Genomic DNA, 26,961 nt, shown 5'->3' with positions numbered 1-26,961 from the left:
ACAACACATCTTTAACCCAGCACTCGGGAGGCAGAGGCAGGTTATTCTCTATGAGTTCAAGGCCAAACTGGTCCACATAGTGAGTTCCAGGACAGCCAGGACTATATAGTAAGATGCTGCATAAAAAACTTAATGCCAGATGCTTTATAGCCACAATCAAACAGACAAACAAGCAAATGTCTCAGATTAGGTTTAAAAAAAAAATTAAGTGAGTTTGCCAGAATGGGTAATTTTCTATTCACTAGCCCTTCGTTAATCAGATTGCAGTTATCTGTCTCTCCTGAACTAAGGAAAGAACAAACAAACAAATACATAAACAAACAAACAAACAAACCCAGCTCATTTCAGACTTGGCAACACTTACTCTTACTCTCAGTGGTGGTTTCTAGCAATGCATCACCCGCCTCTGCTTCGAAGGCTGCCTCCTCCTTTTGTGGGCCCCTTTGCCCCCAGGTTGGTTTTCCACACCCGTCTTATCCATTTGGTTTTTGTTCTACTTTGTTTTCCATCAGTCAATTCATTTAAGTAATAATAATAGTAATTATTCCCCGCCCCCAGGACAGAACAGGGCTCAGTCTGTAGAATGCTGTAGCATACAGGAAACCCAGGACTGAGCTCCAGCACACTATAAACCAGATGTGGTGGAGAATGACTGTTACCCTAGCACTCAGGAAGTGGAGGTGGTGGGGAGCAAGGGTCTGAGGTCTAAAGTCATCCTAGGTTCTCTAGCATGTTTAGGGCCAGCCTGGGCTACATAAGACCCAGAAAGGAAAGGAAAATCCTTTCTAACATTTTTTTCTGAACCTATCCCACTTGTCATGGAGGGGGACAAGGCAGAGAATTGGGACGTTCATCTGGCCATGCCTGGGTGAGTGGGTCCTGGGTGCTGGGTGCTGGGTGCTGAGTGCTGGGTGCTGGGTGCTGGGTACTGGGATCTATCTTAGTTGCTTTTCTGTTGCTGTGACAACATACCTGAATAGAGAGGCAGCTGGGGGAGGAAAGGTTTGTTCGGGTTCACAGCTCACGTGTGGCAACTATTGTAGGGTAGCACAGCAGGAGGAGCCTGAGTCCTTCCTGCAGCATCCTCAAAATCAGCCTATCTGACAATCGAGACTCAGGGATGCTGGCTCAGGCTTCCTTTCTGCTTTGTCTGTCACACAAAGACTAAAGTTTGTCTTTCAAGACACCACGTCCACCACTGTGGTCAGACTTTCCCATACGAGGGCTGGCTTGCTTTGCACATGAGCTTCCCACACCCAGGATCCCCTTTACAGAGCTGCCCTAGACTCTAGAGGACGTGGGTGGGTGACAGCATGCCCTCAACCTGTGGCACTCCTGCTTGTCCACACAGTGGGTGCTGTGCCTGGAGAATGCAACTTCCCTCTGTTTGTGACCTTGTTAACTTCCACTCACCCGTGAAGCTCATCGCACATCCTCCCTTCTTTTGACTCACCTGGCATTTACTGCATTTTTATTTTCAACTGCTGCTCTAGTGTGTTAAGCTCTTAGTGTTCTTGTATACATGTGCACCTCTGCACAAGGACCCATCACCACACACACACACACACACACAAAAACACACACACACACACACACACACACTCATGCTCACCCTCACCTTCATTCCCAGCCTCATGCCTATTTGAACATATACACTCACATTCCATTACACACGTGACACCCATACTCTCTCCCACTCACATACCCACCAACCCACCATGTATCTTTCCATCTATTCTTCCACTTACCCACACATTCATGGAGCCATCCCCCAACCCATCCATTTATCCATCCATCCATCCATCCATCCATCCATCCATCCATCCTTTTTACTTACGCACTCATTCATCCATTTATCTCCCATCCATCCACTCATCTCCCATCCATCCACCCCTCCCTCCCTCATCTATCCATCCATCCATTCACCCATCTACTTATCCATCCATCCATCCACCTATCCAAAAGTCATAATCACTAACTGGAATGCCATGTTTATTTAACCTATATAAACACACACACACACACACACACACACACACACACACACACACATTTGCACACATGCATTTGTGCTTGAGTTTTCCATCACAGACACACATCAGGGTCTGGTTGGCTGGCAGTCGCCAGAGAACTTTACGATGATGTCAGAGAGGAGAAGGGTTGATGAAAATCAGATCTGGTAATTACAGGCCTTTCCACATGCAGCACCCCCCCCCCCCCGTCCCCAAGCCCCCAGCTGGACTTCAAAATAAAAGGTGGTCGAGAGATGGGAATCTTTCTGTGGGTTGGGAAGTAAGCAAAACCACATTTAAGGGGGTGATGGAAACTTCTCATGCTGTCCCGAAAACCTGCTTGCTGTTGACATCGTCAGCGATCCGCCTCGAGTTCCGTGTGTACGTGTTGAGACTTTCTGTGGCATTTTTAAGGAACATGGATGAAGCCTGTTCCTTTACAAGCCTGGTTTCTGTGTGGAAGGGGGCTCTGAACTCCCTTGGCTGGCCCGGGAAGATTGTTTCTCTCACACAGTCTAAGAAGACACCACCCTTGGCAGTTCTGTCTGCAGGACATGTTCTACATCCTAAGAGAGAGCACCAGGTGGGGGCTTAGATGGGTTCCTGTGGTGAGGGCTGTGGAAGGTGTCACTGCTGTCTGCAGCTTTAGGCTCCCACAGTTTCACCGTTGCCTGGTGAGGCCCTGTGGAGTCGCTTGCTGCCTTCCTGAGATACAGCCTTAACTTCCTTGAACTTGAAGCACCTCATGCTTCAGGTTGTTGGCTCTCACCTACCATCTAGTGAAAACTAGACACAAACACACCCCCTGGCTCTGGGTCTGTGGTCCCAGCACGATGCTTGGGACCGAGAAGAAAGGGTTAATCAGTAGCCGAAGAATGGAGATCAGATTGAGCTGAGAGCTCCTCTCTCTGGAGAAGCTTGGGTTCCCTTGGGGAACAGAAGCAGCCTCTGCCAGGCAGAGACTAAGGATAGCTCTATACAGTCTGGGGACACTTTTAGGAGATGCGGTGCTGGAACCCAAGTTAAAGCCTCATGCATGTGAGGTGATGGCTCCGCCAGCTGGACCACGTCGCCCCACTTTTCCTTTAATTCCTTCATGGCTCTGAGGATGGAACCTAGGCCCTGGAATACTCTAAATATGATAAGTATTCTTCATTGTCAAGGAGACATACCTCTGGGTGTGTGAATGAAAGTGTTTCTAGAAAGTTCTGAGGAAGGAGGACCCACCTTCAATGCAGATGGCACCATCCCACTGGCTGAGGTCCTTAAATAAAAAGAAGAGTGCTGGATACCAGCATTCATCTCTCTCTGCATCCATCTGAAGTAGCCTTCCCATCTTGAGGGACCGTACACTCAAACCATGGATCAAAATAAAGCTAAATTCCTTAAGAGTGGAAAAAACCAGCCCTTCCTCTTGTCAGGTTATTTTGTCACAGGACTGTATACAGTCACGACGTAGGGACACTAGCCCTGAACAACTGTCATGACAACCACCACATGGTACATAAACACATAGTATAAAGCGGGTTACAAAGCAGGACCCTTTTCATTGTGAGCCAAGCTTCAACAGCTGAGACATCTCTCCATGGATAGATCTCTGAGTTCAAAGCCAGCCTGGTCTGCAGAGAGAGTTGCAGGATGGCCAGGCCTACACAGAGAAGTGTGTGTGTGTGTGTGTGTGTGTGTGTGTGTGTGTGTGTGTGTGTGTTGTTTTGTTTGTTTTTTAAGACGGGGTTTCACTGTGTAGTCATGGCTGTCCTGCAACTCACTCTGAAGACCAGGCTGGCCTCAACCTCACAGAGATCCGCCATCCTCTGCCTCCAAAATGCTGCCATTAAGAGTGGGCACTACTATGCCTGGCTAATGCTGAATATGTTTTTAAAAGTCCACTTCTGTGAGCTCCAGGAACGTATCTTCCTTTTAATGACTTTCTCACATAACTGGTCTGATCATCAGCTGATTGCCATGGCCTTGAACTAGCAACTCTGAGTGTTGTTCTAACACCTGTCAGCGTTTCTAGTGTAACATGAAAAAAATATTTCTGATTTTTCTCTAATGACAAAGCCTGAGAGACTACTAATATCACTGAGGCTCATTGTCTGCTTTTATTTGGGAAGGAAATCTTACACTTTTATTTTTAAAAATGTGGTTTTTAAAAGTTTTTTCCACCTAAATCCACAGAGTGGTCGACTGTTTTGGGGGGATCTCTTGGCTGTCTGGGAACCTCTTGGTGTCCACAGAGCTCAGGCTGAGACAACTTCAAGAGGAAAGGTGCAGGAAGGCACCTGGGAAATACTTCCAAAGCAATTTGGCAGAAGGAGTTGGTGGCACACACCCAGCATCCCAGAGGTTGAAACAGGAGGATGAGGAGTTCAAGGCTGGCATTGGCTACCAGAATGAGCTCAGGTCCCACCTGAATTACACGAGAGTCTGTTCAAAAGGATCAACTCCCCGCAAAAGTAATTTTGTGACCACTAAAAGTGTCTTAGAAACATTAAACCCCAAATTTCCTGTGATGTACAAAACTTTTCATATTCAAAGTTAGAATGACAGAAATATGAACATCTCTGTCTATCTTTTCCTAACTCTACTGGTTTATGGGGTCATACCAGAGTTAGCTATGAAGTCTGGGATACATCAGCCAGATGCCTCAATTAGCCCAGGGCTACAAGAGTTCCAGGAGACTAACGTATGATGCAAGGGAGAAGAAAACTGAGGAAGAGGGATGTGAGCCGTTTCCACAGGGAGGGATGGAGGAGAGTGTCAAGTGTGGCTCATTTAAATAGGGAGTGCTATGGAGAACAGACCTACAAGGATAGAGATCAGCCGCCACCCCAGAATCCTTGTGAGATTGAGATGATGCTTGTCTCTCCCCATGATGGTCCACGGATGCTCATGTTCTGCTGTCCGGTGGCGCAGTGCTTGCATGGAACTCACACATCGTCCTGGGAAATGGTTAGGAAGTCTTACCAATTATCAAAGCATAGTGCAGAGAGAAAGGCAGCATGCATAGGCTGCAGGCTACAGGGTGGCTAAGAAACCTGGCCAGATTGGCAGAGAAGAGATGGCTTGCGGGCCAGCTAGTGAGTGAGCTCAGGGGGCTGAGGTAGTGAACTCCTGGCTCTGGACTCTGCGTAATCCAATATATGGCCACGAACCACGTACAGCCATTTGGATAAAGTGACATCATTTCCTGTCTGGGAATGGGTGCACACTTGTATAAATCTAATGCTTGGGAGGCTGAGGCAGGAGAATCAGCCCAAAAGGGAAGAGGCAGTCATTTCTCAGCTACCCTGGCCACATGTCCAGGCTGCGATACCTGTGTGTGCTCAGTGGTTGCCATGTTGGATAATGCCACAAACTGTCACAAGAGAAAACCCACAACTTGGCATCTCTTTCTAGGAGGCAGTTATTAATGGGGGTACATTTCAGTTTAATTTCCATGACAGAGAGAGTCAGAAAATTTAGAACTGTATATGGCTCATCACAAACCTATGGGGGACAGGCTGCCTGTTCCACTGAGTGGGCTCAGTAAAGATAAATGGAGGATAGTTTAAAGTGACCACTGAGTCTCTCTCATGGGCTTTCCATAGATAGGCAGGGGCTGTGCCTGGTGGGCTCTGAGTTGTTTGACCAATAGAAATGGGGGGTGGGGGTGATGCTAGCTTTAGGGGATACAGATCAGATTTTCTTCATGGAAAGTGCACATGAAGGGGCAGATGAGGTGGAGAATAACTGAGTCCATCCTTCCAGGAGACCCCATAAGGTCTCTAGACATATTGCTGAAGCCATTTTGGAACTTTCTGGTCACTGGGTAAGTATAACTGAACCATCACCAAACAAGTCTGTGGTAAGAATTATCCAGCTGAGCCACATCCCGGTTCACTGAGGGATAAGAGTAGCAAACGAGTATTTCAGGCTACTGAGATGTGGGGTGCTGTAACAGAGTAGATGGTGTGGCATTCCCATTAGAATATCAGCCGTAACTGAGTTTGGTGGCCCACCTGGGTCCAAGTGTTAAGGAGGATTTGGGAGCCGTCTTTGCCAGCTCCCAAATTATGCCAGCATTGATTAGTAATGTCTGCCCGGTATGCAGTAAGACACACCTACTCTGTCTTCTGCATGCAAACACACAAGTGCACATATACACACAGGTGTGTACACACAGACACACGCCCAGGTGTGTGTACACACAGTCACCCAGCAAACAGACATATACTACACAGAATAAATTTCTAGCATTTATTGACATAACCCAAAGACAAGGGGTTGAGCCCCCAGTTCCATGAGCTTCTCCCATCAACTTGTCTGCACCTTGTGTACTGTAATGTAAGAGAATGGGACCAGTCGGAGCTGCTGTGTGCAGCACCATGGCCTAAGTGACCACAAAATTTAAGAAGACCCTGACAATGGGCAGACTTTAATCTGCATCCTCTGTCACTGTTCTTCATCTATGCCAGCAGTTCCTAATACTGTACCGCAGCAAATAACTCTGCTATATCTTAAGACAGATAATCAACTGTCTCGAATATTCATCTCAAATTTAAAACACGCTAGTTTTACAAAGTGGATAGCATCTATATTACCAGCTTCCAATCTCATGCCCATGGCAGACATCAATAAACGATCTCAGAACTTTTCCCTCTGGTGACACACAGCGTCAGCCTTGTCTCCAGTAAATTCTCCACGTAGCCACTCTCAATCAGTGAGGCCCGGACATTCTAGTTTTTGACACATTTACATGCTTTTGAGTATTGGACATTTCCCCCAGAAACTGTTTTGTTTTTGTTTTGTTTTGTTGTACCTAGTGGGCCCATCCTTCCTTCACAAATTTAACATAGCTTCTCAGGTCTCTAGGCAGCCTCAGTATTAAATATCAAATCACGTTTCTTGAGTTAATTTGTAATTCTGTATGATCACTTCTCCCTGAGGACCAGGGTCAGTTTATATCTCTTTATTCTGACCTGATAGAGTACATGCCAGCTAACTGTAATTATAGCAATGACATTATTTAGCCTCTGATAAATCAAAGCCCACATAGCTTCCAGAACAGAAAGCTCTGTGTATGTACCTGTTCCCCCATGTGGGTATGTATGGATTGATGTACAGAGTAATGTCAAGATGGCTTCCTTCCTTCATCACTTCACCTTTTTTTTTTTTTTTTTTTTGAGGCAGGATCTGTCACTGAATGTGGAGATCAACAGTTCAACTAGGTTGCCTGGCTATTTTGATCAGCTGGGCTGGCCAGCGAGACCAGGAGTTCTGCCTGTCTGCCCCAGAGCCACATTCAGCTTTTACACAGAGGCTGGGCTTCTGAACGTAGGTCCTCATGCACGTAAAAGCAAACGCTGCCCACTGAGCAATCTCCCCATGCTCCGGTCATCCTTCAATTCTTCTTTTGGTTGAGTTTCATTATCAGACTGCTTCCCCTCTGTGGTAATTTTTGGTAGTTCCAGGTCATTTCCTGCCACCCACTACTCCAACGAAAGAGCTTCATTGAATTAAGACACTTCGTGTAGGCAGAGAAATAGCTCAGTTGATAGGGTGCTTGCTTTGCATGCATAGGGCTCTGGGTTCGATCCCAGAGACAGACGGACAGACAGACAGACAGACAGACAGACAGATAGACAGACACACACACCTCTGATTGGCTGTCAGTTCCCATGTTCCCATCTCTGAACCAATCACTAGCAGGATGCTTTGATTGGCAGAGCTGTTTCCCCATGTGTATTGTGGAGACCAAGGTTTTCAACCACACGGGCTGTGGGCAAGGCACGTATCCCAGTGAAGGGGTGGATGGCACCTTGCCAGGCTCCAAACACGGCTTTCTAACGACTGTGGCTGAATGCCAAAGCACCAGAGAAGTACAAGATGGTACTGTCCTTATCCAGGCGTGGTCCCTCCACGTTCGTCATGAATGCATGGCTCTCAGAGTAGAACAAAGGCTGTTGTGTCTGCCGTCCTGGCTTGGAGAAGCCAGCCAGACTGTGAGGCTCTGCTTCCAGTCATTAGCACACGAGAACACTGATCTGTTGACCCACTTCCTTCTTGCCTGCGGAGCAGGGAAGAGGCTGCGGGGTAGGGCGTTGGTGGGACGAGGGGGCTGATGTCACAGGGGTTTGGCAGGCTCTCTCTGAGTGCATCTGCCGTTTTTAGAATCAGGAGGGGAAGGAGAAACCACAGCGTGACCATCTAGGCATTTCTTTTCTTTCCTCTTACTTTTCCTCAAAGCTCTGGTGCTTCGAGGGAAACGCTAGCCTTATGTTTCTGTTTAATATGCAAGCTGCTTAGGCCATCAGCGCGAGCCCACGAAGAGCCGTCTGATGTCCAGGGAGAATTGTGGGCTTGCATATAAGTCTCTTAAAATGTGTGTGTGTGTGTGTGTGTGTGTGTGTGTGTGTGTGTGTGTGTTATGATGTGGTGTGCATGTGTTATGTATGTATGTATATCTGTGTTTGAGTATGTGTGCATGTACATGTATATATGTGGTGTGTGGTGTATGGTGTGTGTGTGTGTGGTGTGATGTGGTGTGCATGTGTTATGTGTGTATGACTGTGTTTGAGTATGTGTGTATGTATATGTGTATATGTGTGTATGTGTGGTATATGCTATATGTGTGTGAGATATGTGTGTGGTGTGCTGTGCTGTGTGTGCTATGTGTGTGTGTTTGAGTATGTGTGCATGTACATGTGTATATGTATGTATGGTGTGTGTGTGTTTGTGTGTGTGTGTGTGTGTGTGTGTATGTAAACATGTGTGTGTACTTGAGATTTACTCCAACAAAGCTCTGCATTCCTCTGGGTTTACTCATGGTAAAGTGAGGCCCAAGCCTGGAAGCAATAGGACAATCTGTGGCGATGCCTTTCTTTTATCAGATCCACAGAGCAGATGGCAGAAACAAAACACATGCCTTAGTCTTGCTTCCGGGTGCTATGATAACATGCTCTGACCAAAGCAGGTGACTTTAGGGAGAAAGGTCTGGCTTATAATCAAAGATTCTAATCCATCATGGCGTACAGGAAGTCAAGACATCAGGGGCTCGGAGCAGCCTGGTACAGTGTCTACAGGCAAAAGAAGCAACAGATGTGTGCTAGTCCTCAGCCTATGTCCTTCGCTCTTCTACGGATGTCATCCAGGATCCCCTCCCTGCCAGGGGAATGGCGCCACCCACAGTGAGGGGGTTTTCCTTCATCGGCGTGGCCAGAGGCTTGTCTCCCACATGATTCCAACATCTGTCAAGTTGGCGATCATGACAATCAAAGGCCGTTGGTGTCGCTTTGCATGGAGTCTAGAGCGACTGTTCAAGGTTCATAATCTTTATTTCTTCCCTCCCACTCTTAGCCTCCCTTGAGACTATCTTATATCTCTCTCTTGCCACTCAAAGCTGTCCCCAGGGAGCCCTTGAGGACTTTCAGCATGTCTGCTGCATCAGGCACTGAACTTGACCATGTAATGGACACTCTTGCTGCTTGGGTGATGCAATCACGTGGCAGCACTTGGCACAGCCGCACAGCTCCTCTGGCAGGTTCTCCTTACTTGCCTTGGATAACCTCAATGTCTCCCATTAATTTCCCATGATGCCTCACCTCTTTAGTGCTGCTTTTCCACCTCAGAGCCCTGTCCGTCTCTTCCAAGCTATTACATATTAGGGACCCCTAGGCTCACTCAGGGACCCCGTGATGGTCAGTTTTAAATGTTGACTCACCGAGAGAAGAGGCTCAGTTGAGGAATTCTCTTAGATCAGATCGGCCAGCCTGTGGTGGATTATCTTGCTTATTCATTGAGGTGGGAAGATGCACCCTGAATTCGAGTGGCACTGTTTTATGGCCCAGGCCCTGAGCTAGATAGGACTGGAGAGAACATTCATTTCTCTTTGCTCTTGACTCCGGATGTGACTCAAGTAGTGGCCTATGCTCCTGTCTTGATGTCCCTGAAATGATATTTTGGAATTACAAGCCAATTAAACTTTCCCTTCTCCATGTTGCTTTTTGCTTGAGTCTTTTGTCACAGTGACAGAAAAAAAAGAACGAAGAAACTAGGACAGATGTCCTTCTTTTCTTAGCCTGTAATTTCTCCCTGGGTGGCTGTCCTTTCAGGTTTATTGCCCTTGGCAGGGATGCATAAAAACTGCCCATGTAGAGGGACAGCTTTGCAAGCACAGTGGTTCAGATAGCTGAAGGAAACCCGGAGAAGAGAGCTGTGGAGTTGGCCTGGTACTGCTACGCTAAAGCAAGGCTCTGCAGAGGACCAACGACGATCAGGTGACTAGACCATGTGAGAGCCCAAGAGCCCCTGGCACCTCACAGAGCTCCAGGATGTACAAATGTGCAGCCACATATCTGTTAAGATTGGGCCAGGACGATGCTGCTTGGGGAAGTCAAGACCTACTCACTCACTTCCTTCACATGGACATCTAAGTGGAAGGCCCCTGTTGATTCTCTAAACCAAGTACCCAGCATTTTGACATTGAGACAGGACTCCATAATCCACGGATGTGCTGGGCCGTATACAAATCTGTCCTGAGAGCCATGTGACCCTGGGGCTGCAGGTTAGCTATGCCTCTTAGACCCCCCTAGAGGCTGAAGAGTTGACCTACTCACTCCTGTGCTTGAAGGTAGGGGAGGAGGTTTCACCCCCTGCCCAGGAACCTCCATAAGCATGCTATAGCTAGGTAGGAGTGTAACTAGGTGTTGGGGACAAGAAGATTCCTAGTATCATCTGCTTGGCCACTTGGTGGGTGTGGCGAGGGGCTTTGGATGCCAACGGTGTACTCTTGATGGGCATCAGGTGACCCTCCCATGAGTTTTACATGCCACCTCCTAGACACGAGGCCAGAGACTAGGGTGGAAAATCCAAAGGAATCTGGCTGCAAACATCCTCAGCCTGATCAAGGAGGTAACCTTGAACCAGCAGTGAGTGAGTCAGCTTGATGTGGGGGTGTGAGCTGAAACCGGATGGTGCCAGTTTACAGCCACACTGTGTAGGTGATGGCTTTGAAGGGGGCTCAAAGAGGGGGAAGGGTATGCCTAGCTGGCAAAGTAGCAACAATAACCTATGATCCATTCTGTGTGGGAGGGGGTATGATAAGAAGCAATAAGGGAGATGTGTAGGTAGGTAGGTAGGTAGGCAGGTATGTAGGTAGATAGATAGATAGATAGATAGATAGATAGATGATAAATTTAATATATAGATGACAAATAGATGATGGATAGTGTTTTAGTTAGAATTTCTATTGCTATGATAAAACACCATTACCAAAATTTTTCTTGAGGAGGAAGGGTTTATTTCATCCTACAGCTTGTAGCCCATCATCTGGGGAGAAGTCAGGACATGAACTCCAGGCAGGAACCTGGAGGCAGGAGCTGATGCCAAGGCTATGGAGAGCTGCTGCTTATTGGCTTGCTCCCCACAGCTCACTCAGCCTGCTTTTATTTATTTATTTATTTATTTATAGAACCCAGAACCACCAGCCCAGGGGTGGCACCATCTGCACTAATCTGGACTCTCCTGCATCAACTATCTGTCAAGAAAACGCACCACAGGACAATCTGGGGGTGCAGATTTTATCTAGGGCAAATAGATCAGAGATGGGTATTAGATAAATTGGATAGATACATGATAAAGAACAGACAGAGAGAGAGAGAGAGAGAGAGAGAGAGAGAGAGAGAGAGAGAGAGAGAAGAGAAGAGATAGATGATAGAAGATAGGTAAGTAGATGACAGGCAGATTGATAGATGACAGACAGATGACAGGCAGAATGATAGATGATAGACAGATGACAGGCAGATTGATAGATGATAGACAGATGACAGGCAGATTGATAGATGATAGAAAGACAGACAGACAGACAGACAGACAGACAGAAAGATGGATGGTAGGTAATTACTTGGTGATGGATAACGGCCTGGTCATGGACTTGGAAAGCAAATGGGTGGTTTATCAGAGGCAAGGAGTGCTAGAATACAAGCATGTGAGCAGAGTTCAAGGGGCAGATGAAGGGTATGAGGGTTTGAGTGGAAACACACACACACACACATACACACACACACACACACACACACACACACACACACACACACACACACACACACGTCTTCCAGAGATAGCATAAAGGAGTGCTGAAAGCACAGGTACACAAGGTGACTTGACTTAACTGATTTTCACAGAAACCCAACAGAAAGGACTTAAGCCTCAGTATCACCAAGCTCTGCTAAGCACCAGTCCTGTTACTAAGTACTATGACTCCCTCTGAAGGTGCGATAGACAAGCCTCAGAGACCAGTGTGAGCCTTCTGGGCTGCATGTGGACACCAGCTAGCAGGTTGGACCATTCCTTACATGGGGTGCATTTTTCCTTATCTAATCCTAAAAAGGCAGTAGTTGATCATGATGGGTACGGAGTCCTGGTGAGGACTCTCTTTTCCTTCCCATTGTGTGCATGAGGCTAAGAGACTCACTCCCGGGACGTGCTGTCCAATTATTTATCAGTTGTAACACGAATCAGCAAGCCTTGTGGAGTTCTGGAACACTCCTCTGAAGTTGCAGCCAAAACACAGCCTGAAAGCAGCATGGCAGAACACATACTCACATTTTGGGATGTGGGGGTATGTATGCATTGGACTCATGAGCTGTATGATGCTGCTGCATAGCAACCAGGCAAGTACCTATTCATTATCAAGGATTGGAAGCATGAATGGCCTCACTCACCATAGCTCCTGATGTCTTTTGTAGGACTTGGTGGTTCCCTGCCCCTCCACTCAAGGCTTGCAACCCCAAAGCGGACAATGCTTAGGGTCACACCAGGTTTCCCATCGAACCCCAAGCCCTACTGTGGCCATTGTGCCCTGGGTTCTCTGAGTTTAGAAACAAGCAAGGAGAGTCATGACACTGAGGTGTTGAGCTTGGTGTAGAGCAGGAAGCAAAGCTTCCCAGGGGGTAGGCAACGCAGGTTTGCAGGATGCTGGCCACCCATCAGGGGCTGCTGGTACCCCTGTGCTCCATGAAAACCAAGTATAGCTTGAGAAGGAACCCAAATATCTGTGGACCGGATGGATGAATGGCGTTTGATGTTTGAGGCCACGCTGTCTACCTGGCTTAGTATCATAAGGATGAAGGGTGGGCCTTCAATGAAGCCTTTCCCAGAGCCGTTGGGTTCGCCTGCTAATCCCACAAGTTTCATCTGTTACTCATCTCTGAATCCTCAGAGTTGTCATAGAAATGACACCAGGAGATGGCTCTGTCATTCTGTGACTCCAGGCAAGGGGACATGGGAGACACCTGCTACAGGAAGCTCTCAAGCAGAGCCTTTAAAGCTATACAAGTCTTAAGAGACCATCCACATTGCTGGGTGGAAAGAGTGAAGAATTGCACAGACTCAGTGATTTGTCAAAAGGCATCATGAGGAAATAAATATGTAAATATGAAAAGTTCCTTTATTTATCTGGATAGTTGGCGTCAAACAGTGACTTTGGGGCAAGAGGCATAGCCCTAAGTGGCTCATACGCAGAAGGCTTAGTCTCTGATGCAGTGTCCATAATGAGGGTTTGGGAGAAGGCAGTGGTTCATAAGGAGGCTGATCTAACCAGCAGATTAATCCTTTTATTTCTACCTTTCTAATTTTGTCTGTATTGTGTGTATTGTGTGTGTGTGTGTGTGTGTGTGTGTGTGTGTGTTGCACAGATGTGCTTGTATTTAATGATAAGAAATTGACACTAGGTACCTTCCTCAGTCATTCTCCACCTTAATTTTGGAGACGGCCTCTCACGGACTCTGCGGTGTGACACTTTGGCTAAGCTGGCTGGCCAGGGAGGCCCAGGCATTCCCCTGTCTGTCAGCCGGAGACTACAGATGTGTGGACAGGACAATTGTTTGCGAAAGGGCAATGGGTGGGCAGGGGAGGGGTGGATCTGGGAGAAGTTGGAGGAAGGGCATGAATGTCATCAAGATACCTTCTATGAGCATCTCCAAGAATGAATAAGAAATTTTAGTGAAAAAGTCTCTTCAGGGCCAGGATTCTTAACTTCTATACTACTTGAAAAACTCATAATATGTCTGATACTCTGTCTTAAACATTAAACTTGGTAGGAGAAAAAAAATTACAGATGGTATCCATCACTGGACAGTGACAAAACAGCAAATATTTGTTGTACGTAGCTATCATGACCCAAAGAGCTCCTCGAGCCATGTGATTTGGCCATCTGAGCCTTTCAACATTCCTGTTTCTTTCAATTGGAGAAACTGAGTCTTGACCTCCACCAGGAGCCCTTCGGGGGGTAGCTGAGATCATCGCTCAGGCTTGAGACATCTCTGTCAGGGTTTTATTGAGCAGAGCTGCCTGCCGCCATATGCATTTAAATAATGAGCAGGGATCAATACGTGCCTCTGTCCACACTCCCTTGATGACGGCCTAAGAAGGTGAGGCCAGCTCCACCACGAAGCTTCAGCCTGCAGCCCGAGCACATTATGGCCTCGCTGTAGCTAAATTTTGCCCACCGAGAACCACGAGTGATATTGAGAGGGTGGCAGGAAGGTCACGGAGCATTCACAGGGATCTAAATCTTGAGTGCCGGTGAGATAATGTGGCCATGTTTCCATAAACAGACACCCATCCATCACCGAATGCTGGTTCAGCCCTGAGCAGTAGCCTGTGGTGACATGGTGGTTCTCAGAAGCCTGGCAGCTCTGGGGTCAAGTTTTATTTCTGCATCTTAAGTCCCTTCATTCTCTTGTCTCCTTCTATGTCTCTTTCCATCCTTTCCCTCCCTTTCCAGCTCCTCCTTCCACCCTCCCCCACCCCCACCCTTTTTTTTTTTCTGGTTACCTCCCTCTCTCCTTCCTTCCATTTATACATCCCAATTCATCTAGGCACAACACAAAAGATAAAAATGCTGGCTGGGGAGGAAAGGGTTTATTTGGCTTACACTTCCATGTCACTGTCCATCACTGAAGGCAGTCAGGACAAGGAACTCAAACAGAGCAGGAACCTGAGGGCAGGAGCTGATGCAGAGGCTGAGGAGGAGCATTGCTTACTGCCTTTTTCTCCATGGCTTGCTCAGCCTGCTTTCGTAAAGGACCCAGGACCACCAGCCCAGGAGTGGCACCACCCACAGCCGACCCACCCGTCAATCACTAATTAAGAAAATGCCCTACAGCTGTGTGTACAGCCCAGTCTTTTGGATTCATTTGCTCAATGGAGGTTCCCTCCTCTCTGATGACTCTAGCTTGTGTTAAGTTGACATAAAACTATCCAGCACAGATGCCAAGTTGAAAGTGGACTCCTACTAACACTCACCCAGGGACACTTTCTCCTTAGCCGTTTGCTTGATTTCATCCACCCAAAGAGAATGACAAGGATGGCTTTCAAACCAAAGTCTCCAGAGAAATCCTTTGTATGTTGGCTAGACAAAGCAGATGAACTTCTAAGGGGTGAGAATAGCAAGACTTCACAGGAAAGCGATCCCCGTGGCCTCAAGAAGGTCCCAGGTTCAGAGGAGAGTCTGTGAGAACCCCTGAGTCCCTTCTATGCCTCCAGAGTGAAGTGTTCCCCTTGTCGGAACAGGATCTCAGGTGAATCCTGAAGAGACTGTAGCAGAAACCAGGAGCCGGTGTCAGTAATAAATCAAATTGTAAAGGGGCTTTGCACTTGGGGTGCTATGACACCCATCTCTTGACGACACCTCCCTTCAGGCATAGAGAGTTGTAGACACAGGGTAGATGCTACCTACAGGCACTCACCTTCTGAAAATAGTGAGCTTGTATTTTGTCTCTAAAATCAGTGTGTTGGGCTTGGAACGCTCTTTCCATTTTTTGGGATGCGAGGATTATTGGATTACGGACTGAAGGGCATTTCCTGGCTTTGCTGGATGGTGTTGGGAGCCTGGAAGACAATGGTAGTCTATAGAAGTAGATAGAAGCTTCTAGGCTTGATGGTATTAGTCACATGTGTTCTGATCACTGTCCTGTTTAGCTTCAGTTGTCAACTTGGCATAGTCTGGAGACAGGAAAGCCACAGTTGAAGAATTGTCTCTATTAGACTGGCTTGTTGTTTAGGAGGGCTTATCCCATCTATGGTGGGCAGCAGCATCTCTTGGTCCAAGATCCTGAACTGTATATGAAAGCTGTATAAGCATAAGCCCAGTTAGCTAGTAGCATCCTGCCTGGTTCCTGTTGCAGTTTTTGGCTGTGAGGAGAGTTCTTTGGCTGGAGGTGATGCCATGTGAGATGGCAATCTGGCAAGCACTCACTAAGTCCCAGCACTTTCAGAACTCAAACTTTGGGGTCATACATTTGCAATCTGACAGCATCATTAAATAGCAAATTGCATTGCATTTATATGCATATTCCTGGATTCATTTATGTGCACTGAATATGTGCAGGTTCCCAAGGACTCAAAGGATGTCTGATCCCTTGGAACTGGAGTCATAGGGTAACTGTGAACCAACTGATGATGGTAGTTGAGGAGGGATAGGGGCTGAGAATTTTCTTCAAGAGCAGAGTGCTTTGGGGGCACTGAAGTATCTTTTCAGGTCCTCAGATGACTTTAAAAATATTATTTAAAATATTATTTAATTGGCAGTAGATAGAGTTGGCTGGACACCCTTCATCTGTCATCCTGGTGTTTTCAGGACTGCTTTTCTCCATGTCCTGAAGTTACAAAGCACGGCTCACACACAGCGTGTCTGAGGGTCTCCCAGGGTCACTCCTCGACTTGGGGATCTAAGGAGCTCACCTAAAATCAACAACACCTCTGCAAACGAAACGTTGGTAGTCAACTTGTATGATTCCAGGTTTGAGCCCTGTGGAATGGAAATGAAAAAGCTGCTCTAAGGTGGACACAGGCCTAGGTGCTGTGTGGGTAAGAAAGGCAAAATAAGCTTTCATGAAGACGATGTTATGACGGGCGCAATGTAGGATGGGAAGTAGAGAGGACCAGGACTCTACACAGACTCCCGTACCACTGTCCTGAACTACTGAGCAGGCTGCAGGGCATCACTTCCCGTTCTGTTCAACCTTGACAGTTGTTGACCTTGCAACAAAACTTGACATCTCTAAAGTTTACACTCAAGAACCACACAATAAGAAATAAGAAAGCAAAACCATATCACAATATTTCAAATAAAGATCTAAGTTACAAAGTACAAAGTACCAGAGAAGAGACAATTTGATCGAAGAGGGGCCTATTTCAGCTAATCAAGGAAAGGCATATTTCATCTTATAGTTCAAAGGGATACAGCCCATCTCGGTGGGAAAAACATGGCAGCAGGCGCAAAAGGCTATTGGTCACATTGCAGCCCAAGTCAGGAATCAGAGTGTGAACAGGAAGTAGGACCTGCCTCTCAAGCCTCAAGGCCCGCCTCTCTTGTGACCCACTTCCTTCACAACCATCTCAAACAGTGCCACCATCTGGTGACCAGGTATTAAAAACACACATGTCTGTGGGGACCGTTTTACATTCAATCCACAATGTGGAGTTTCACATTTTGTGGTGGCTGCATGCATAGCTGTCTTGGGGACCATGAAGGCTGCAGGCTGCAGATTGGACACCCATGAGAATCTAGGCAAGGAAGGCAAATTTAGATCAAATGATAGGGGGGAAAATTGCATTGTAGACCTTAAAATTCCCGAGAGGCAGTCAAAGCGTCAATATCTAGGTAGCTGCAGGAAAGACAGCTTTGATGTTCAGGAGAGACTCATTAGGGATGTGGCTTTAAACTTCAGTGTCACAGACAGTTTCAGACTTTATGTAGCTCTGCAGCAAACTCCGACCACTAACTTTCCCCCCCTTGTATCTTGTTGGGGTCTGGCAGTTGTCTTTCTCCTCAAGGGTAGCTCTTAATCGCTTGTCATTTAACTCTCATAAACACTCTTAGGAAAAATAATAACCCAAACCAGTAATAAAAGAAAAAAGAACCCAGTGACTTGCATAAAAAAACGCTTTGAAGCTTCCTTGGGTTGCAAAGGACAAAAGGACAATTTACACAAATTGCCTGCCCAGGGCCAACACAGGTGAGACATGAAGCTTTATGCAGAAGCAGGAGGCAGGAGAAGGCCGTGGATGTGACACAAGGGTCATAGCTGAGGCAGGAGGGTGGGGACAAAGTGGGGTAGGCAGCGGGATCCTCAGACTGCCAGTGCTCGGTGCCAAGGTCCCAGAGCGAAGGCTACCATCAGAGGATGCTTGGGATAGAAATGGTCCCTATCAGGGGCCCCGCTGGGCCCAGTTGTTGGCTGGGCTGGCAACAACCCTGTGGTCACTGCTTTGGAGTGGATGCTGTGAGAGGCCCAAAGTGGCAGTAGTTGGGGATTTTTACTCATGGGCTCTGGGGGAGCCAAATCCCTCTCCTCTCCCATCCTCCCCTTTCTCCTTTCCTTTACCCTCCCCTCCCCTCCCCTCCCCTCCCCTCCACTTCTCTCCCTTCCTCCTCTCTCTTCCCCTCCCCTCCCCTCTCCTTTTTCCTCTCCTCTCTTTTTATCTCTTCTCCTCTCCCTCACCCTCCCCTCTCCTAGCCTCACCCTTCCTCCCCTCTCCCCTCTCCTCTCTTTTTCTTTCTTCTCTCCCTTCTCCCCTCCTCTCCCCTCCTCTCCTTTTCTTTCCTACCTCTCCCTCCCTCCCCCTTATCTTTTCTTCTGCCCTCTCTCCTCTTCTGCCTCTAAATCCAGCCTCTCTCCCCTCCCTTCCTTTCCTCTTCTGTCCCCTCCTCTCCCTCTGACTTCTCAATGTGTATCCCCGGTTATTTCTTTCCTCTCCATCAGCTCCATATTTTTTTTTCTGACATGAAACCACAGACATCCCGCAACAACAAGAGGCTTAAATTATCCCTAGAGAAACCCATCATTCTAGGGAGAGGAAATACATTTTCTCTCAGCATCCATCTTGACCTCAGCAAAGGGTCCCCAGCCACCACAAGCTATCCCACTAAGCCCAAGGGATTGGAGGTCTAGAAGGAGGGGGATGAATAAGAAAGAGAAAAGGGGAATTTCGGATTTAAAGTCCCATCAGAAAATATCCACAAAAGTCTAACAAGCTGGAGAGTCATTAAGGAATGTCACCATCTGGGTAACAGGTAATCAGAGGAACCTGTGGACCGGAGAACACCTGCAAGCTGTGAGTGCCCATCGTTTCAGGGGCCTCCAAATGGAGGTTAGTTACGTCAAATTGTCATGATTGAGTTATTTTAGGCACGGAATCAGATGTGAGTTCTCAAGACAAGACAGGTGTAGGCAAATGAAAATTAGATAGACAAGCCGGGTGTGGTGGCACACACCTGTAGTCCCAGCACTGTGGGAAGCAAAGGCAGGCGAATCTCTGTGAGATGGAGGCCAGCCTGGTGTACAAAACAAGTCAGGACAGCCAGGGCTACACAGAGAAACCCTGTCTCAAAAAACCAAAAATGAACCAACCAACCAAGCAAATCATCAACAGATAGAAAATTCATAACTAGATGATAATCAATAAGTAGACAATGGGTAGGTCCTATATAGGTAGATGCCAGATAATTGATAGATGGTGGAAAGACACACAATAGCTAGTAAGAGGCTCTGTGTTTCAGTGGTGGTTTTTATTTATACTCATTTATTTATTTTGTGGGGCTCAGTAGGAATATGGGGTCTCTGCATGTGAGGCAAGTGCTCTACCATGAATCCACATCTGTACCCCACGAAGCCACATCTGAACCCTGTGAAGCCACATCTGCACCCCATGAAGCCACATCTGCACCCCACAAAGCTACATCTGCACCCCATGAAGCCACATCTGAACCCCACAAAGCTACATCTGCACTCCGCGAAGCCACATCTGTACCCTGCAAAGCCACACCTGCACCCCGCAAAGCCACATCTGCACCCCGTGAAGCCTCATCTGCACCCCATGAAGCCACATCTGCACCCCACAAAGCCACATCTGCACCCCTCAAAGCCACATCTGTACCCATGAAGCCACATCTGTACCCCATGAAGCCACATCTGCACCCCACAAAGCCACATCTGCACCCCACAAAGCCACATCTGCACCCCATGAAGCCACATCTGCACCCCATGAAGCCACATCTGCACCCCACAAAGCTACATCTATACCCCACGAAGCCACATCCACACTCCACAAAGCCACATCTGCACCCTACAAAGCCACTTTTAAGGAAGGTTATTCTGCAAGCTCCCCCACCCTTCCTGTGTTCCTGTTTTCACCCATCTAACCTTTCCCATCCAGCCTTGTCATCTTTCAGCCTCCATTTCCCCATTGGTCAAAAATGATGAACTTTGCAGTAATTATAATAGGCTAAAAAAATAATGATGCATGCAGACTGAGCAACATAATTTGGGCACAAACCATGCATCAGGCCTTGGCATCTGCCATGAAAACTGTAGCTCCAAAAAGACCCCATCACAGGACTGCGCAGAAGGGGGCAGCGAAGAGAAAAGGAATTTACAACAGTAGTTATGTGCACTGGGCCCTCAAAGAACCTAAGCGCCATGCCAACCATTGTGTCACTTAACTCCAAGATTAAAAAAAAAAAAAAAAATGGAAGCAGGACCATGTGCTAGCCGGTTGGTTTTTGTCAACTTGACACAAAGTAAAGTCACCTGGGAAAAAGGAACCTCCTCTGACATTGCCTCCATCAGATTGGCCTGTGGGCGTTTTCTTGACTAATGATGGATATGGTAAAGAAAGAACACAGAACCACTTGCTGACTCAGTCATGGGGTGGGGGCTCACACAGCTGGCAGTCTGGTGAGGGGTTCACAGTCCGAGTCCTCCACTCAGCCCTTCCATGCATTTATCCAAGCTCCCCTTTTTTTCTCCCCCTTACTGGGGATAGAACCCACGACCTTAGACATGCAAGGCAAGTGCTCTACTGCTGAGCCACCTGTAGTACCAAAGGTTCCTGACCATGAGTGCACGCACACGTGTGTGTGTGTGTGTGTGTGTATGTGTGTGTTGTGTGTGTGTGTTGGGGAGGGTTGGGCTAAACTAGGGTGCCTTGGGTAAGGGTATTTACAGAGAAGCTGTTTCCCCCATCCTGAGGGGAACGTGCTATTTACACTTCTGATGATGGACACAGCTTCAAATGGATTAGCCATTTGAAAAAAGGAAATCGAAATAAAGTTTATGCTTGCTCTCCAAGGAGTGGCAAAGAAATCACACACAACCAGCTTCTCCCACTGTCTGTAGCCAGGACCAAATGCTCCGTGCTTGGCTTTCTTGGGTGGCCGTAGTACCTGAAAGCTTGTAATTCAGAGACAAATCTCTTATAGTAATTGAGGGTACTTACAAACTCCCCTTAGTAGCCCCTCAGATTTTCAGGGTGCATTTTGGCTGGGACCTCCTAGCTTGGCTTGGCTAGGAGTCGAAGGCTTAGGGGACTGATGAAGAAAGGGTCTTTTCCCCTCTTTTTTTTTTTTTTTTTTTTTTTGGCCTGTGATGTTGTGTGTTTGCCGAGCCTGAGATGAGTCTGAGGGAAGTGGGTTGGCAGGATAATTATTTGGCCTGGTAATTACAACCAGTCATGGAGGAAGACCGGGCATGCCAAGCGGTGGTCCTGCCAGCTGGAAGAGACCAAGTAAAGAATTTGTGGCTGGCTGTGCAAGTCGGCCCTTACTCTTTGGCTGTGTGGTGGAGAAGGCACAGCTTCGCCCTCTCTGATGTTATTGTTGTTTTAACCAACTCTCTCCTTTTTCTTTTTAATTTCAACTTCAGAAGGGGGCGGGGGGATAGACTTGATTGTGAAACTCATTTGGAATCTGAATCTGGGCCTGTTCAGGTACGCGGAGCGGCAGGGAGCGGCATAGGCCGGGCTCTCCGTTCTCCGTGCGGAGGACACTGCGTGGCTAGTCGTTAGCGAATGAAATAAAGGCGCCCGCAAGGCGGATTGATACTGAGGTGCGCTAACAGAACACCTTTGGCACTCTGGAGCTGCTCTGTGGATACCTCGCCCGCATGGGTAGCAGGGTCTTCTTAGTTTCGCATTTAGGCAGTCACTCACAGCAGTATGACAAGGGCTAGGTGAAGGAAGGGGCAGAGGCAAGGTGGATGGTGGCTTTTGGAGAATATTTTCCTATTTTGCCTGAGTTCAGTGGGTGAGCAGCGAGTCTAGTGCGAGCATGCTCTCAGCGCCATAGCCAGGTTTTCTGACACTTTACCCGTGGTTCCTGCCTCATGTCTTTTGCTTTAGTTTCGCCACGCCTACGAAGCTCCTAGGCTGCACTTGAACCCCTCCTTCACTGAGTTTAGGTGCCCGACACTCTTGACTCTGTGGAAAGAACCCAACATTCCCAGATTGCCATGGGCTGAGAAGTCTCAGAGTTGAGAAATAATTAAGAGAAGAGGTGCTGAGGGTGTGACTCAGTGGTCAAGCGCTCACCTAGCACGCCGAGGCCCTGAGTCCTATCTCTAGTATTGGGAAAAGCAAAGAGAAAATGGGCCATCGTGGCCGCTGTAGCCCCACGTGACTTGGTAAAGCCCTTTAGGACCATCATCCATTGTGGGGCTTTGGGCAGGGGCGGGTAGGGTGGTGTCATATCTGCACGGCTTATCCGAGGACGGCACTGGTTGGATGACACGCTTCTCTTCATTGTGAATTGCTTGTGTCTGTCTCAGATGGCTGGACTGGGACAACGCTTGAAAGGCGCCCCTCACTGGGGCCTCCGAGGAAGCATGGCATTAAGCCCCTAGGTGCAGTGTTCACCTTTTAATTATGGTTAATGATAGAATTGAGCGTCCTTGTCTTCAGCTGGCTTCCAGCCGATTTTGTTGGGCACAGCTGCTTTCTCAGTGCCATTTTCTGGGGTTACAATGGAACGGCAATGTCTCCCGTTGAGAATCACTGATGTGTTGGTATACTGGTGTCACTGTTTTCTATATCTAGATGTGTGTACATGTCTCTGTATGTCTGTGTGCTTTTGTGCATATATATGCACATTTGTGTGTGTGTATGTATTCATGGATTATGTTTATATGTCTGTGTATGTATGTCTGTATGTATTCATGTGTTTCTATGTCTGTGTATGTGTGTGCATGTGTCTTTATATGTATGTATGTGTGTATGTATGGATATTTATGAATGTGTGTTTGTATATCTGTGCATATGTATGTGTTTATGCATGTTTATATGTGTGTGTTTGTGTTTGTTTGTATGTCTGGGTATATGTATATATGTGTATGTGTGTTTATATGTCTATGTATGTATATGTGTGTGTATGTGTGTGTATGTGGGCATGTTTAGGGGATATACACTGCATGCCATCGTCTAGGTTTACTCCCCTTTTTAGATTATCCATTGTCTCTCCCCACTTTGAAGTCAGGGTGATGGAACGGGGTGACTAAATTGACACACGATGGGGAAGGCTAGGGGCATTCTAAGGAAGTGTGGCCAGTACCTATGTTTCTATAGCTCCTCACAGATCAGTGCCTGAGCTCCTTGGAGGAAAATGGTCTGTGACCCTGTGCAACTCAGAATGACCTTGAACCCTTCCCTGGAGTCTCCTTGGCCTTGCAGGTGTCTATCTCTCTGACTTTATCTCCATTCCTGGCTTCCCAGGCTCACCCTGCTGCACCTGCAGTCTCTCTCTCTCTCTCTCTCTCTCTCTCTCTCTCTCTCTCTGTTTTGATAGGCTCTCTCTATTCCCATCTCAGGCCCTTTGCACCAGCTACTTCCTCAGCTAGACTGCCCATCCAAAGTTCTTTCTGTAGCTGATCCCTCTGACTGCTCAAGGTCGCTGGCTGCTCAACTCCCTTGCCTCAGAGAAGCCTCCTGGGTACCCTATTTCAGGAAAGTTAACCAATACCTCAGATGCTGCCCATCATATCAAATTAACTCACCCGAAATCGAGAGGATGATACCTCACCATGCATGATGTGAAATTTCACTCATTTGTGGCCTCTTCTTCTTCTTCTTCTTCTTCTTCTTCTTCTTCTTCTTCTTCTTCTTCTTCTTCTTCTTCTTCTTCTTCTTTTATCTAGGATGGAAGTCTTGCACATCTTATTCCCAGGCAGATCTCCAGCAGCTTAGGTGATGCTGGACATTCAATAAGTATTCATTAGAGAAATGAAGTCAGTGGCAGTCCACTCCACATGAGAGCTAGGATGGTGACTGGAGTAGGGAGAAAATCTGGATACATAAAGTAGTTTTGAAAAGAGTGTGCCCAGTGCTTACTAACACAGACATGGCTAAGAGACAGAGACATGTGACTGGTCTGGAAGGGGGTGGTGGTGCTGAAGCTCTGCGTTTTCCTGAAGAAGGTGATAGTTGAACCAGAAATCAAGAGTGCAGCGAGGGGGCTGGAGAGAAGGTTTGGTGGTTCAGAGCACTTGCTGCTCTTGCAGAGGACCAGAGTTCAGCCTCTGTATATACTGGACGAAGCTTTGGGATTTGAATCTCTCTTGAAGATTTTACAGGTTCAGATTGCAAAGCAAGAGCAGGGAGCTACAGGGAGCTGGGCTTCAGCCTGCCATCAATTAGTCTCAGGATTGTATCAGTCAGCTGTTGCCGTATAACAAACCACCCCCAATCTTAGTGGAAATTACGGGAACCACTTAGCTCACGGACCCGTGAATACTCTACCGACTTAGGGAAGGCTGATGGAGCCTTTCATGTTTCAGCAGACAGTTTCTGGGTCAGTCTGGGTGGCTGAGCTATAATGGTTCAACACTGCAGCTCACTTTTGCACCATGGTATTTCTACAAGGTTTCCAAGCCTGAGCTTAGAACTAGCATGGGGCCACCTATGTCTCCTAAGTATCTCTCTAGTTTAAAAAGGTTGGGAAGATTCAGTTCTCACTGGGAGCTAGCTGCAAAGAATCCAGGGAAACGTCTTCGGATTTCTAAGCTTTCACTAAGGTGTACAGTGTCTTCATATAACATCACCACGAATCATCATCATCATGGCTGCAGTATTGGTTACCACAGTGATCAGTATATAGAGCACAGGTAGCCGGTCATAGACAGAGGCAAAAGATCCAGATTGGGACCTTATTATTGAGAGATCTAGAGTAAGCAAATTGGGTCTTCTTTGGGCTTGCATTTTCTGTCTATAAAATGGGATCCTACCTTCCTGTCCATCCTACTGTTACGAAAGTCCTTTGCAAATCCAATAAACAATTCAACACAATGCCATATTTATTGAGCACCACTGTGTGCAGGCATCATTTTGAGCCCCGAGAATACAATGAGTTAGAAAAAAAATAGAACTCTTTGGGATTTAGAGGAGGAAAAGATCTGACAGGAGCTTTTTGGTGCAGATCTCTATAATGTTACTATAAACACAGAGGATGGAGGCTGAGCCATGCCTGCTGTTTCCTGAGGGGTCCTGCCCTTTGAGTTCTGCGCTAAACATGAGAGTCGGCCTTGCACTCTCCAGAGCGCTTCCTCTGCCTTGCTGTGCAACACTGAGTCTCAGTGCCTGTCTCTGTGAAATGGGCTTAGTGTTAGAAATGACCCTATAGGGCAGCTGTGGGATTATGTTAAGACAATCTCTGGGAAACCCTTGCACCTAGCCTGGTGCCCGTGACATGCTTGGCTTGCCAATGTGAGCCCATATTATAAGTTGCTGCGTTCTTCCTACACCCCTGCAGAAGAACAAACAGATGAGGGAACAGTGTGTACAAAGATCCCAGATATGCAGGCAGCTATGGGGACATCAGAAAGAAATTGGAATATCTGTGGTCATTGGTGAATCCATCCCCGGCCCCTTCTTCCCCCGCCCCCACTCCTTCCCTGTCCTGATGAATTCCAGAAAAACCTGTATACATAAAATTCCTGGTTGGTCATTCTGGGAAGCAGATGCCTTCTGCCAGGGTTCTCTAATTTTACAACTCAACACCCATTTCCCTGGTGGTGGATCTAAGGCAGCAGTTCTCAAGCCCTCTAATTCTGTGGCCCTTTAATACACTTGCTCGTGTCGTGGTGACCCCTTCCCTGCAACCATAGAGTTATTTTCATTGCTACTTCATAACTATAAGTTTGCTGGTGTTGTGCATTGTAATGAAACTATTTTTCGGAGCTAGAAGTTCGCAGTAGGGATGAGGACCCATGGGTTGAGAACCACCGGTCTAAGGTGACCCTGCACTTGGGTCCTCATATTGTCCCCTCTCCCTGAACAATAACTGAGGCTGCAACTTAGTTTTAGCCAATAGAGAACGGTAATGTGGCTGAGCCATCACGTGACTGTGCTATTGCATCAGTCTCTGTCCTAGACCGCACTGCCAGCCTCCGTGTCGGAGCCCGCAGGGATGGGAGTTACCTGTAGAGATGACACATGGCGGGAACCGTGGGTGACTTCCAGGGCTGGGGAGGACCCCGGCCTTACACCCATAAGTGACCAACTTCTGCCACAGACAGGCAAATACTAGGGAATCTGCCCAGTGGCCTGCTCTCTGCAGCCAGCTGCAGAGACCCTGGGCAGAGAAGACTCTTCTAGGCTCTGTGGGAAAGCATACGATATGAGGCACATGCTGCTGCTAGGCTCCTAGGGCACAGTGGTCTGTTACATAGCAGAGGGAAGAGCTCTGGGACGCTGTTCTGGCTGTCCTCTGCTTAGAACTCATGTCACCGAAACTCCGGGCTGGAAAAAAAAAAAAAAGAAAAAGAAACTCCAGGCTGGCGTTTCAAGAACTACCACTGAGCAGCTGTGTAAATGTGTGTGTGTGTGTGTGTGTGTGTGTGTGTGTGTGTGTGTGTGAATGTGTGTGTTTGTGTGTATGTGTGAATGTGTGTGTGTGTATGTGTGAATGTGTGTGTTTGTGTGTATGTGTGAATGTGTGTGTTTGTGTGTATGTGTAAATGTGTGTGTTTGTGTGTATATGTGAATGTGTGTTTGTGTGTATGTGTGAATGTGTGTGTTTGTATGTATGTGTGAATGTGTGTGTTTGTGTGTATGTGTGAATGTGTGTGTTTGTGTGTATGTGTGAATGTGTGTGTGAGTGTGTTTGTATATGCGTGTGTGTGTGTGTGTGTGTGTG

Source organism: Acomys minous, assembly GCF_964271855.1.
Source record: "Acomys minous genome assembly, chromosome: 16".
Lineage (NCBI taxonomy): Eukaryota > Metazoa > Chordata > Mammalia > Rodentia > Muridae > Acomys > Acomys minous.
The sequence above is the reverse complement of the archived record's forward strand: the minus strand, read 5'-3'. Positions refer to the sequence as shown.